This window comes from Leucopleurus acutus (assembly GCF_964270905.1).
Source record: "Leucopleurus acutus genome assembly, chromosome: 10".
NCBI classification, from domain to species: domain Eukaryota; kingdom Metazoa; phylum Chordata; class Mammalia; order Artiodactyla; family Delphinidae; genus Leucopleurus; species Leucopleurus acutus.
Window position 1 is genome coordinate 38,785,756 of NC_139153.1, and position 14,617 is coordinate 38,800,372.

Here is a 14,617-nt window from a genome sequence, read left to right on the forward strand (position 1 = left end):
AGCTTAAGCTTAGGGAAAGGGAATGGGAGAAGGTGAAATCAGTCTTCAGCCTTGGCTCCTGTGGGTTGGGGCGCTGTCTTTGGGCAGGTTAGGCCCAGTCTACTCCTCCAGAGGTCATGTAGTCCCAGCACGTCCCCCACCTGGCCAGGGAGCTGGCACACTGTCAAGAAGCAAACTCTTTCCTTCTGAAGCACAGAGGCACAGGAGCCCTCTCAATTATCTTCTTTTCCATGGCTAACTCAAATCCCCTTGGTGAGGTAGTAAGGGCTCTTAACTTTGGTGCCTGAAAACGTTTTTGGAATACTGCTGCATGGCAAAAGCACCAAAAGAAAGAGGTACAACACCGAAGACAGGAAGAAAAGAGGAATGTGAAAGCTTCACGGCAGGTCACATCCTTAGAGCAGGAAACTGAATGGCTGGTGGTGGCAGCAGTGGTGGTAGTGGCGGTGGTGGCAGCAGCATCACTGTGGCTTGGAGCCTTCAGAGTGAGCTGGCCATGAGAACTGAGGAGCAACCATTGGCAAATAAGCACTTTGGGAAAGCCTGGCACCAGAACAGGTGGGAAAAGGGGTTCAACAAGCCTGCAGTTACAGAGCTCCTTTGCCTCTGCATTTTGGACAAGACACGAATTCTTTCACATCAAGAAAAAAATAAATTTTGTTTAATAAACACTAGACAGCAGATATGTGTTAGAGCAGAGGAAAAAAAAATCTCTGCCTACTGACAAGGGACCCTCACCCACACTTGCAAGTGAACTAACCGAGGATGCGACTCTGGAACTAGCCCCTGCGCTGTGTTCATTCTCCGCCCTCTAGGGTCCTCTGTGTCTCCTCAGACAGGGCTCTGAGTTATACAAGGCATTTCTTTGCAATTGGACCTCAGTTTCTTGCTTGAATCCATACATCTGTCAAATAATGCTTTACCTCTCTGCTTTTCACACCAAAAGAGTCAAGAGAAATACATAGAATAAAATTATTGTCTTGTGAAAACAAAACAAAACAAAAAAAAACCTGCCCACCTACCTAAGTCCTAGAATCTGGTCTCTGAGAAACTGTTTCATGGTTTGTTCTCAAGGCTAGAGGACAATGATAATAAAAATTTGCTAACATTTTTTAAGTGCTTACTCAGAGCCAGAAACTGTTAAGTATGTTATCTCATTTAACCCCTAAATGATCCCATGATCATTATCTCCATTTTACAGATGACAAAACATGCTCAGAGAGGTAAGGTTACCCAGCTGGTGAAAGGGAGAGGCAGATTCACTTCTGGGGCTGTAGATAAGGGACTGCCTGCTGCATTTGGCAACTCCTGCTCACTCTTAGGGATAGGTAATCTGCTCTAGGAGCCAATCCAGGAAAGAGAAAAAGCTCTGCAGACAGGGAGGGTCGGGGGATTATCACTCTGCCAAGCTCTACCTATACAGGAGGTTGGTCAAGATGATACCCTTCCACCCAGAGGCAGTATATCATGTCATTTAAGAATATGGACTCTGGGTCAGGTTCCCTAAACTTGCATCCTGACTCCACTCCATGACCTTCATCAGCAAGGTCCTTAACTTCTCTGCGCTTCAGTTTCCTCATTTGTAAAGTAGGAATAACAGTACCTACTTCATAAGGTGGTTATGAAGATTAAGTAAATTAATACATGTCAAGTGCTTAGCATGGGATATAGTTAGGGCTCAATACCTGTATTTCGAGCCCTAAGTGCTAGAAAAGGACTAGTCACTCATTCATCAGATTAGCTACTCACTTCATCTTACTTGCTTGTCAGGTGATAATACTTCACACTCCATTTCAATCTACTGAAAGACTAAGCTTTCATAAGGGAATGGTCACTGCATGTCAGAACCTGTATCTTTATGACAGCGCTTAGTGTTAGTTTTCAAATGCTGGGCCAAATCTGATCAACCAGGCTAAATCTTGCTGGTCTTTTATTATCAGTACCAAGCTCAGTACTTGGTACAGAAAAGGAGCTTAATAAGCAGTTATGGAACGAAAAAAAGACTGAATGGATCCAACTATCCCTGGAAGACTGGAGTGCTTTAGCACACAGTGGCTCTAGAGGAAGGTACTGCTGTTGTGTACACCTGTACACCCGGTCCATAAAACATGGGGGTTGCCATTTGAACAGTGCCATCAGAACAAGGCACTACTGTGAATTGCAGTCAATTGCAAATTCTGATTGTACCACTTGGAGGCATCAGTAGACTCAGGAATTCCTAAGGCAAGGAGCAAGTTATACTTATCAGATAACAAATATGATGTTCCAGAAGCTGTTGATGACTTTCTGTCGAAGCTAGGGAACTCGCCCCGCTAGGAATACTCACAGCATATCAATTTGAGAAGATTACCTTCAATTCATGTGTTACAATGGCATGCATGATTTCTTTTTTTTTTTTGGCAGCACCACGAGGCTTTCAGGATCCTAGTTCTCGGACCAGGGATTGAACCCGTACCCCCTGCAACGGAAGTGCAGAGTCCTAACCACTGATTTCTTATTCCTCAGAGCCCCCTACAACTAAGGCGGCCCTTTCTTTTCAATCTGCACATGGTTAGACATGAGGCTACCAGACACCACTGCTAAAGAATACAAAATGGCTGTTAAACCCATCACTATTGAAGAACAGAGCGAATTGATTTTTTATAAATTTATTTATGGCTGCATGGGGTCTTCTCATTGCGGTGGCCTCTCTTGTTGTGGAGCACGGGCTCTAGGCACGCGGGCTTCAGTAGCTGTGGCTCGAAGGCTCTAGAGTGCAGGCTCAGTAGTTGTGGCGCACGGGCTTATTTGCTCCGCGGCATGTGGGATCCTCCCAGACAAGGGCTCGAACCCATGTGTCCTGCATTGGCAGGCAGATTCTTAACCACTGTGCCACCAGGGAAGCCCAGGAGCCAACTGTTTTAATAAGAATAAACAGACACGGGACTTCCCTGGTGGTCCAATGGTTAAGAATCTGCCTTCCAATTCAGGGGACACAGGTTTGATCCCTGGTGGGGGAACTAAAATCCCACTGCCTCGGGGCAACTAAGCCCACGCCCCACAACTACTGAGCCCATGCACCACAACTAGAGAGAAGCCCATGCCCCGCAATGAGGAGCCTGTGTGTTGCAGTGGAGAATCCCACGTACTACAACTAAGACCCGATGCAGCCCAAAACAAATCAATAAATAAATATGTTTTTTAAAAAATTCTAAGAAAAAAAGAATAAACAGACACAAAAAACTCGAATAAGAACAATCAGGTTCATTTATGATTTGATTCCCCAGGTGTTATACAGCGGCTGCCCAGATGTACCAAGCACAGGCGTGACTTATACTGTACTCCTCCCCATTCCTGTCAGGTCTTTTGTTCAGATTTCATAAAGATATGCCAGTGTCTCCTAAGGAAACAACCTGTGGGGAGTTGGATTAATAAGTGGGTAGGATGATTTTGTAACTTTTTGATTGACCACTTTTTTTTTTTTTGCGGTACGCGGGCCTCTCACTGTTGTGGCCTCTCCCGTTGCGGAGCACAGTCTCTGGACGCGCAGGCTCAGTGGCTCACAGGCCTAGCCGCTCCGCGGCATGTGGGATCTTCCCAGACCGGGGCACGAACCCGTGTCCCCTGCATCAGCAGGCGGACTCTTAACCACTGCGCCACCAGGGAAGCCCGGATGACCACTTTTAATTGTCTATTACCCACCACCTTCACACACTAGAATTTTTATTCATCATTTGAATTATTGGGTTATTTATTAAGCCGCTTGAAGCAAAGGTACCATGAAGACAAGTCTGATTAACCACATCTGGCTTCTAAAGATGTACCACCATATATTTGAAAGTAAAACCAAAGACACCCCCTTTCTCAGTCGTGTTAGATTAGGCGTAAATTAGATTAAAACCTGCTAGAATCCTCCCAAGCCCAAAGCTCTCACTTGACAAAGTCACATATATGTGTCCCTAAGTATATTTCAAAGGGTCTTAATGTGAAAAAGCTGCAAGCAGCGAGAGATAATCACACTCCTGAAGAGCAAAGCGAGTCCTTACTCTCCACCTCAGGGACACTAGAGAGTAGCATATTCTGGGTCTGAGGGCTGCTAAATTCAACATTCACATTTCCATTTCCCTTTTCATCTGCTGCTCTTGGAGACTTCATAACTCCATTTTGTGACTGTTAACCTGTGAAAAGGACTTGGGTCAGAGAATTGAGACTCTATCGTAACTTCCAGCTGGTTTATAACCAAGCCCAAGGATTCTTAAGGTACTGGGGAGGTACAAGAGAAAATGGAAAGGAAAGAACGTTTCTGGCCAGCAGCTTTGCATCTTTTCTGAAGATCTCCCACAAGCAGAGTCATAGTTATACTCTGTATTGAGAATATGATTGCTGTGTGGCATAAAAGATCACCCCATTCAAATATGGAGAGAGAGGGAGACAGACAGGATCAAAGGCAGGGGGAAAGTATGTGAGCCTTGTGAATACAACTCACGCTGAAAAATGAGCAAGCCCTCTTTGCAGATTTGTGCTTCTTCCAAACACAGGATGGGAGAATCAAGTTACTGGTGGCTGAGAACTGGTACTGTCTATCAGAGATAGTAATCTTTATTCACAAAGCAATTACAGTTTATAAAGGCATTCTTCACAAATGTCATCTTGATAAATCCTCACAATAGGACATAAATAATACCTACTTCCACATGGGAAAGTATGGCTGAGATACATGGAGCACCCTGCCCAAGATTATAGAGCTAGTTAGCAACTTATATGGGACTGAATGTCAGGTTTTCTTTTCATCATATTGCTTTTCTTTGTTTTTAAACTTCCAAGGTGTCAGTCAACTCATAATACTTGCCACACCAAAGAGGTGGCTTCTCTACTGAAGCCCGCGTGCCGCAACTAGTAAGCCCACGTGCTGCAACTACTGAAGCACGTGCGCCTAGAGCCCATGCTACACAAGAGAAGCCACCGCAATGAGAAGCCTGTGCACCACAGTGAAGAGTAGGCCCCGCTTGCCACAAGTAGAGAAAGTCTGCGTGCAGCAACAAAGACCCAACACAGCCAAAAAAAAAAAAAAAAAACAGGTGGTTTCTGATGAAAAGGTGCACAAGGCAAGTCTAAAGAAATTTACAGGCAATAGCCCCACAGGGAGTTTTTAGAGAGACTGCCATAAAGACTCTGTTTCTTGATAGCACTGCCAATCCTCCAACTGGCCTGCTCAAGGTGCTCTTTATGTTCTTAAAGTACCTACAATTACTTTAGGTGCTGTGTCTAAGACAAAGAGGGCTGCTAGTAAGTACATTACCAGGAATTTCAACACCAACAACAATCAAATGGACCTGCTGAAAGAGTAAAGCAAGAGGAACAAAATAACAGGTTTAAAACAGATGTATCTCTTGGTAACTGTGGGAGATTGGTTCCAGGACCCCCACGGATACCAAAATCCAAGGATGCTGAAGTCTCATCTAAAAGCCTCTAGTAGGGCTTCCCTGGTGGCGCAGTGGTTAAGAATCCGCCTGCCAATGCAGGAGACAGGGGTTCGGGACCTGGTCTGGGAAGATCCCACATGCCGCAGAGCAACTAAGTCCGTGAGCCACAACTACTGAGCTTGTGCTCTAGAGCCCGCGAACCAAAACTACTGAAGCCCGTGTGCCTAGAGCCCATTCTCCACAAGAGAAGCCACAGCAATAAGCCCGTGCACCACAAGGAAGAGTAGCCCCCGCTCACTGCAACTAGAGAAAAGCCCGTGTGCAGCAACAAAGACGCAATGCAGCCAAAAATAAATAAAATAAATAAATTTATACAAAAAATAAAACAAAATAAAATGGTGTAGTATAGCTGGCCTTCTGTATCTGCAGATGCAGAACCTGTGCATATGGAGGGCTGACCATATGTCATTCCCCTCAGTATAAAAGGGTAGTTTTTATAGAACTCTTTTGCATAGCAGCTAGGCTCATTCCTTCTGGTACAAGGATAAGTTACAGTTCAAACATCTTGTAAAACTCAGTATCCCCAAAGGCCAAAACCAGAATGAGACAGAAAGAGAAAAGGAAAGGAAGGAAGGAGGGAAGTAGTGGCCAAAAATCCTGAAGGAAGTACACAGAAGGCTCTGTGACACCTCTAGCTTGGTCCACTGACAACAACTCTAGCTTGGTCCACTGACTGCCATGTACCCTCTGCTTAGAATGGCCTTTCACCCAACAGAAGCTGAGTTGCCCTCTGAGCCACCAGGAGGGCAGCCACCTGATGGAAACTCCACCAGAAACAAAATAGCACTTGAGGGTCCAATTAATACTGAGGAGCAAAAATAGAACTAACATACGACCCAGCAATCCCACTACTGGGCATATACCCTGAGAAAACCACAATTCAAAAAGAGTCACGTACCACAATGTTCACTGCAGCTCTATTTACAATAGCCAGGACATGGAAGCAACCTAAGTGTCCACTGACAGATGAATGGATAAAGAAGATGTGACACATATATACAATGGAATATTACTCAGCCATAAAAAGAAATGAAATTGAGTTATTTGTAGGGAGGTGGATGGACCTAGAGTCTGTCATACAGAGTGAAGTAAGTCAGAAAGAGAAAAACAAATACTGTATGCTAACACGTACATATGGAACCAAAAAGAAAAAAATTGGTTATGAAGAACCTAGGGGCAGGACAGGAATAAAGACGCAGATGTAGAGAATGGACTTGAGGATATGGGGAGGGGGAAGGGTAAGCTGGGACAAAGTGAGAGAGTGGCATGGACATATATACACTACCAGATGTAAAATAGCTAGTGGGAAGCTGCCGCATAGCACAGGGAGATCAGCTCGCTGCTCTGTGACCACCTAGAGGGGTGGGATAGGGAGGGTGGGAGGGAGACGCAAGAGGGAGGAGATATGAGGATATATGTATATGTATAGCTGATTCACTTGTAAAGCAATTACACTCCAATAAAGATGTTAAAAAAAAAAAAAAAGGGCTTCCCTGGTGGTGCAGTGGTTGAGAGTTCGCCTGCCAATGCAGGGGACACGGGTTCGTGCCCCGGTCCGGGAAGATCCCACATGCCGCGGAGCGGCTGGGCCTCATACCAAAAAAAAAAAAAAAAAAAAAAGATTGAGGAGCAAGGAGACACTGCCCTCTGGGCGGCTACTTATCTGGATATCTTTTCTTCTCCAGACAAAAGCACAACAAACATGTTTTCTAAAATGCTACTTAATAACACTGTTTACTGCCTGACCAGTTTAACTGTCATTTCCTAAGAGGACACAACCTACCTCTTGCTAAAACTAAAACCTTATTTGTGCTCTTTGAAGCAGTATGGCTGACCTGTGTTTCACTGGGCCCTACTCACCAGGCTCAGAGTTGGTGGAAGTAAGGTCTCTGTTCCAGAAACACAACACAGGCGCTGACGACACAGGCATCTGGTGCTGAGAATATATTCCACCCACTCCACCACCATTCCCTGCCATTCTTTTGTGTATTTTAAAGTAAGATCCCATAAAATGCCTCTATCATTGTGAAAGAAAATCAGTGATCTGCAGTCTTGGAGATGATTTCATTAACTTAGGTCCTGGAAGACTTAGGATGGATAGACTCATCTACCAGGGGATCTATGAGAGACTTCTATTCTAAGAGTCATTTGAGTCAAAAACAAAGAGGGAAAACATAAACAAACAAACAAATAAATAATCAAAACAGCCAAAAGTCTTTTCGTTCCTTGTGAGAAGATGAGGTCCTATTACAAAGACTGAGACTGCCAGGCAGATGGGGCACTCAGCAAAGTCCCTCACCACAAATATCTTACCATAAAGAAACAATTTACAAGCTCCAGTTAACAGTGCTTAGAATAATCAAACAACTGTGAACCACTAAAATGCAAATATTTTTGAAACTTTCAGTCTGTTATAATTTTGTATGTTTTAGAACAATGTTTCAGCCAATGTTTATAGACACCTCAGTTTAGTTAAGATTTCCCTGATTATTCAATTACTTATTTCCAAATAAAGATACCATCTAGTTCTTAGTGGAATTAGAAAATTAGGTTTGAACATATCTTACTGATATCCTCAGAATTCCTTTCAGAATTCCGGTTTCTATAACCTCCATTTTATTCTTTCATATTCTAAGATGACTATTGTTCTAGATCCCCTGGCTCTTTTCTTCTGGGAAAAGTGGACCCTAAATTCAACATATACTCATGCTTCATTGTCTAGGTCTCTAAACTGAGTCACCGTAGGGGAAGAAAAAGCAAGTTGCTAAAATCAATGTGGAGAATATACAGCTTCTTATTTTGCTTTGTTTGCTGAATAATGTTCAAACCATTTCTCTCTCATTTCTTTTTCTTACAGAGCTGACGACTGGAGGTAGCAGGAACAGCCAAGAGAGCAGATGAGGCCCACACGTAGGCCACACTACTGAGCCTACCACAAAGGCTGCACAATATTCCCCAGGCATCCCCCAAAGAACCAGCAGCTATTCTTCTGGCCTCACCATTGAAAAGAGATTATTTCTCCTGGCTCTCTACCTACTACCTCCCACCCAAGAATCTTAGCTCTCTTGAAGGTGGTCTCTATTAGCCTCTCTGGCTTCAGTGTTCTGGGCTCAGACACTTCAGAGAATCCTGCTAACATACTTTCTGCAGAAACAGGGCCTTGAAAAGATGAATAAAATACAAAGCTGCCAGACTTCTGAACACTCACTGTTCAACTGCCATTTTAGCAGAAGTAACCACCCACCATTCTTTATTTCTTAGTCAAAAAGCTATAGACCCACTGCCACTCTGACAGAAGCTACAAGACTAACAATGGAAGTTTCAAGTCAGAAAAGGTCCACTAGAACAAGTTGGATCCCTAACTCTTTTAATTAATTAATTAATTAATTTTTGGTTGTGTTGGGTCTTCATTGCTGCGCCCAGGCTTTCTCTAGTTGCGGTGAGCAGGGGCTACTCTTCGTTGCGGTGCGTGGGCTTCTCACTGCGGTGGTTTCTCCTGTTGCAGAGCACGGGCTCTAGGCGCACAGGCTTCAGTAGTTGTGGCACATGGGCTTAGTTGCTCCACGGCATGTGGGATATTCCCGGACCAGGGTTTGAACTCGTGTCCCCTGCATTGGCAGGTGGATTCTTAACCACTGCGCCACCAGGGAAGTCCTCCTAACTCTTAGATCTACTCATTCTCACATGCAAATAACAGAATTATCAAACTTCAGCCCCTAATAAAAACAAGGGATGGCTTTTCACATGGAAGATGTGCCCATATTAAATTAGTCCATACTGAGGAAGCAACATCTGCTGAGCTGTAATATCATGGCTGCCATTGCAACAGATACATATAGAGAATGAGGGAATGATCTCTGCACAGTGCAGAAATCTCTGGTAATCCAGGAGTTTGGGAGAAGACAAAGCCAGCGGGTCTCTAACACTATCCCAGCTAGAGGTACTATCAAGTGCTACAAAGGCACAGCCTCTGGCCATGAAGAAACCCTCCTGGTCAGACCTGTGTGCCCTGGAAATATAACAGAGACTTAACCCTTGGATGCCTTGAAACACTCTCAAGACCTAAGATACACCATCCAATGTATTAAAAGGCATCCCTTATATTTGTTTGAAGACCACCAAAATAACCAAGATAAGTGATCATATAATTGAAAATTTCTCCTCTTTATAAGAAAAACTGGGGAAAAAAACACATTAAAAAGGGGAGAGCCTTGAGCAGTGTCAGGAAGCATCTTGAGGTTTCTAGCACACAGAATAGCAGGCATGTCTAGATTTTTTAAGAAAGTTCCAACTTCATGTTTTGTCCTATCAAAAGGCTATGTGGGGCTTCCCTGGTGGCGCAGTGGTTGAGAGTCCACCTGCCGATGCAGGGGACATGGGTTCGTGCCCCGGTCCAGGAAGATCCCACATGTCGCGGACTGGCTGGGCTAGTGAGCCATGGCCGCTAAGCCTGCGCGTCCAGAGCCTGTGCTCCGCAATGGGAGAGGCCACAACAGTGAGAGGCCTGCGTACCGCAAAAAAAAAAAAAAAGGCTATGTGTCAGGCAACGCAAACCAATTTGACATTTGAAGATGGTTAACGTTACAACACAGCTGGCTCCTCTCCAGAAGATTTCAGTTCAATACACTAAGATTATTTCTTCTTGTGGAAAGACTTCTAGAGTTTTATAGATTAAAAAATGCCTTTACCCTTTCCCTACCAACTCCTCATCCCCCAAAATCAGTAGCCAGAACAGGCTATGTATTCATTATTCAAGAACAACTGTTTTCTCACAGCAGACTAGGCATGGGTGGGTTCAGTGGTGAACAAAACCTAGCAAGGCTCTCATGAAGATTATTTTTTAAAGCACTAGGACAACAAACAAGTACAGTTTTAAACAAATAAACAGCACATATCTCTATCTGAAATTCTTATCAGGAGAAATACAGAATGGAAAGTGTTCTTTAATATTGCCAGAAGTGAAGAGGGACAAAAGGAGAGTGAGAAAGTTTATGCTAAGAGGTCAACTGTGTGACACAGTTCACCAGGTATAAAGTGCACTGTGAGCAGCACATACAATGGACAAAGCTGGATGTGACCCAGAGAGGAGAAAATGATAAACCACACTTAAGAAAAGTGAGAGAGGCTGGCTTCCCTGGCGGCTCAGTGGTCAGGAGTCCGCCTGCCAATGCAGGGGAAACGGGTTCAAGCCCTGGTCCGGGAAGATTCCACATGCCGCAGAGCAACTAAGCCTGTGTGCCACAACTACTGAGCCTGAACTCTAGAGTCTGTGAGCCACAACTACTGAGCCCTTGTGCTGCAACTACTGAAGCCCGCGTGCCTAGAGCCCGTGCTCCGCAACAAGAGAAGCCACCACAATGAGAAGTCCGTGCACTGCAACGAAGAGTAGCCCCCGCTCGCTGCAACTAGAGAAAGCCCGCAAGCAGCAATGAAGACCCAACACAGCCAAAAATAAAATAAAATAATTTATATTGAAAAAAAAAAAAGTGAGAGAGGGACTTCCCTGGTGGTCCAGTGGTAAAGAATCCACCTTCCAACACAGGGGACGCGGGTTAGATCCTTGGTCAGGAAACTAAGATCCCACATGCCGCGGGGCAACTAGGCCCGCACGCCACAACTACTGAGCTCATGCGCGTCAACAAGAGAGCCTGCGTGCCGCAAACTACAGAGCCCACATTGCTCTGGAGCCCACGCACCCTGGAGCCTCCGCGCCACAACTAGAGAAGAGAAAACCCGCATGCCACAGCTAGAAAGAGGCCCGCGCACTGCAACAAAAGATCCCACATGCCTCAACTAAGACCCGACACAGCCAAAAATAAATAATAAAATAAATAAATAATACATAAATCTTAAAAAAGAAAGAAAGAAGAGTAAGAGAGCCAGAAATAAATAAGATCAAGATATATTCTTTTTCTTGCTAAGATGGGCCTGGCAGAAATGCTAGTGCCTTCAGGAATGGGGCATTCTACTTCTGCCCTCTATAAATCTTACAGTTTACATATAATAAGTTGTAGAATAACTCATACAGAAAAACTACATCCAAAGCTGCCTAGGTAAAATATGGTCTTTATCATACTATAACTTCTCTAGCTTCTGAATCTATTGATCTTATATTCAAATTTTAGACACTGACATCAACACTGGTCTATTCCACATCATAAGCTTTAGCTACTAGTCGTAAGTCTATGTGACATTTTAAAAAATATAAAAACAGAAGCATACATTTTAATTATATTTTATTTATATAGTTTATTATTGTTTAGTATATTTATTATTATTATCAGGATAACTAAAGTTTGAAGAAATAAGTTCCATAACCTAAAAGAATTTGGAATCTGGTTCTTAGCCTGGAAAATTAAGAGACTACAAGTAGTCTCCCAATGCCTATTTGCTTTCTTTTTCTTGGAAGCAAACCCTTGATTTTTAACTGGGTACATGGCTGCCTGAAATAAAGAAGTTTTCCAGCCCTCCCTGCAGTTAAGTGAAGCCATAAATTCTAATACACTGGACATAAGCAGAAATAGTACTTGCAAAGTTCAGGAACTATTCTTGAAGGGAGAACCATGTCCATTTTCATCCCTTCTTCTTTTCCACTGGTCAGCAAGTCAAAGTGATGGCTGACACTCAAGCAGGTAGAAGTCACAGGTTGAGGATGATAGGGTTACACAACTAAAAGAGACTGGGTCCCTGATGACCATACCACCATAAGAAAACCTGGATGGCTTAGACTTCATTTACGGTAAAGAGAAATAAATCACCTCATTTTAAGCCACCGTTATTTCTAGTGTTTTGTCACTCACCAAATCTAATCCTAACTGATAGAGATGCTTTTGGAAATTATTGGTGATAGGCAGAGGTAGGTATTTTGCCGTAAAGACTATGAAATAAAAAGAAAGCTGTAAATTAGTTAAATAGTGAAACGAAAGATACAAAAAATGACAGTGAAAAAACTGCATGTTTATTCTGCCAGGCATCAATCTTGTATCTCTATCAGTTACCTAAAGGTCCTGCTGTCACTTCACACTCAACAACCATCTTCGTCCCTCCCTTCCAAATGCCTTCCTTTTCCAGATGTTTTATTTCTGTTCAAGGTACTACCGTTCTTCTAACCTCTGAGTGGCCTCTGAGCCAATATCCTCTGTCCAATATCTTGCCCCTCTGTCCAATATCCAGTGTTACCAAACCTCAGAGAGTCTTCTTTCAAACCTGACTTCTTCATTACATACCTGCTCCCAGCCCCTAGTGGAAGCCATCATCTCCTCACATCTCAATTTCTGCTCCAGATTCTAAAAGACCTTTTCCTCTTCAGTTTCACCCCTCTAGTCAAGTCTATATACTACCACAAGAAGAGTTTCCCTATAGTGTCATTTTGACTTTGTTACATTCTTGTGGTTCCCTCATGTTTTTAAATTAAAGACTAAATGTAAGGCCCTTGACAACCTACTTGCACTTTCCAAGCTATTCTTTTCACTAATTCCTGGAGTATGAGGACAAGAATCAAACAGAAACTTGGAAATTAGAACAAACAAGATGTGGCAACCTCTGTTAGAATAGAAACAGTATATTACTATCTGCTATCAAAGATAACAAGGTAGAAGCCTAATAGAAGTACCAGAATCTGGCAAGTCAAGAGGCTACTCAGGTTGGGAGAACAAGAGACTTCTACATTATGCAGAAACTAAAAAGATCACTAAAGGCTTATGAAGAAGGAATACAGAGTCAGAAACTACTTTTAAGTTGTATTAATATCCAGAAACAAATATTTATTTAGCACATCATGTGTTGCCAGTTATAGGTCTAAACCATTTAGGCAGTGAAGGAAATAAAAGTGAAAAAAAGAAACAGTCCCTGCCCTCTTGGATCTTTAAATCCAGAGACGTCTATTTCTGGTAACACCTGCTTTACTGTACATAGATCTTTGTTAGTCATGACCTGGGCACTTTGTCTGGTTTAGCTATTTACACCTTTATTCCGTATTTCTCAGGGTTCCAGTGCTATCTTGAAACTACCTAAGCAAACGCTTGACAACACAGAGTCCCGTTCCTCCCAATCACTCAAATGAGCCACAAGAAGAATTTTCCTAGGCAAGGCGCCCAAACTAATGTTCTCTGACCTTAAAGAGGTCCAGCTGAGCTTAGAAACCAGATAGGAACAAACACAAACATTTCTCTGAGCTGGCACTCCTCCAGTTTATAGGGAACCGAACATATCCTGCATTGCTCTGGATTCACAGTGCACAAGAATCACATCGAAGAAGAAGAAAGAAAAAGACCTTTATATCTTTAAAATACCTCAGGCGGGGCTTCCCTGGTGGCGCAGTGGTTGGGAATCCGTTTGCCAATGCAGGGGACAAGGGTTCAGGCCCTGGTCCAGAAAGATCCCACATGCCACGGAGCAACTAAGCCCGTGCGCCACAACTACTGAGCCTGCGCTCTGGAGCCTGTGAGCCACAACTACTGAGCCCATGTGCCACAACTACTGAAGCTCGTGTGCCTAGAGCATATGCTCTGCAACAAGAGAAGCCACTGCAATTAGAAGACCGTGCACCGCAACGAAGAGTAGCCCAGACCGCGCAGCTACAAAGACCCAGCACAGCCAAAAATAAATAAATAAAATAAATAGATTTATTAAAAAAAAAAAAACCTCAGGAATTAGACAACCTGAGCATTATCAGATGCATAGGCAGAAATAATAAATGTGCCATTTAACAGTTGACTATGAGAAGGAGAACCTATAAGGAATGGAAAGAAGAAAACTAGCTGTTCAACCATCAACTGCAAATCCTGGATATGCTCAAAACCCAAATAACAAAGGCTGATCTATGTCCAGGGCAACAAGTGCCCTGAGGCATCTGGCTGAAAATAACAAAACAAAACAACATGAAGCAAGACAAAAAACCCAACAACAACAAAAAAACAATCCATAGTCCAAGGGAGAATTCAAAATGGCAGCATGAATGCCCAAAGGCATCCAAAACAGAACTGAAACCTGGCCATTGGAACTGTGAGTATTCCATGTTTTCAATAACACACCACTCCAATATGGGGCCTAATCCATTTGGAGAAAGCTCTTGAAAAAAATACCTGAAAACTTTAGCATTTCCACTCCTAGACATACATCCAAGAGAACTGAAAATGTATGTTTACACAAAAATT

The 14,617-nt window shown here is 43.3% G+C and overlaps 1 protein-coding gene across 1 annotated transcript in view; it reads right to left on the minus strand.

Annotated features, from left to right (window-relative positions):
• Positions 1-14,617, minus strand: part of RBM6 (RNA binding motif protein 6) — a 105,564-nt gene that overhangs the window by 23,076 nt on the left and 67,871 nt on the right.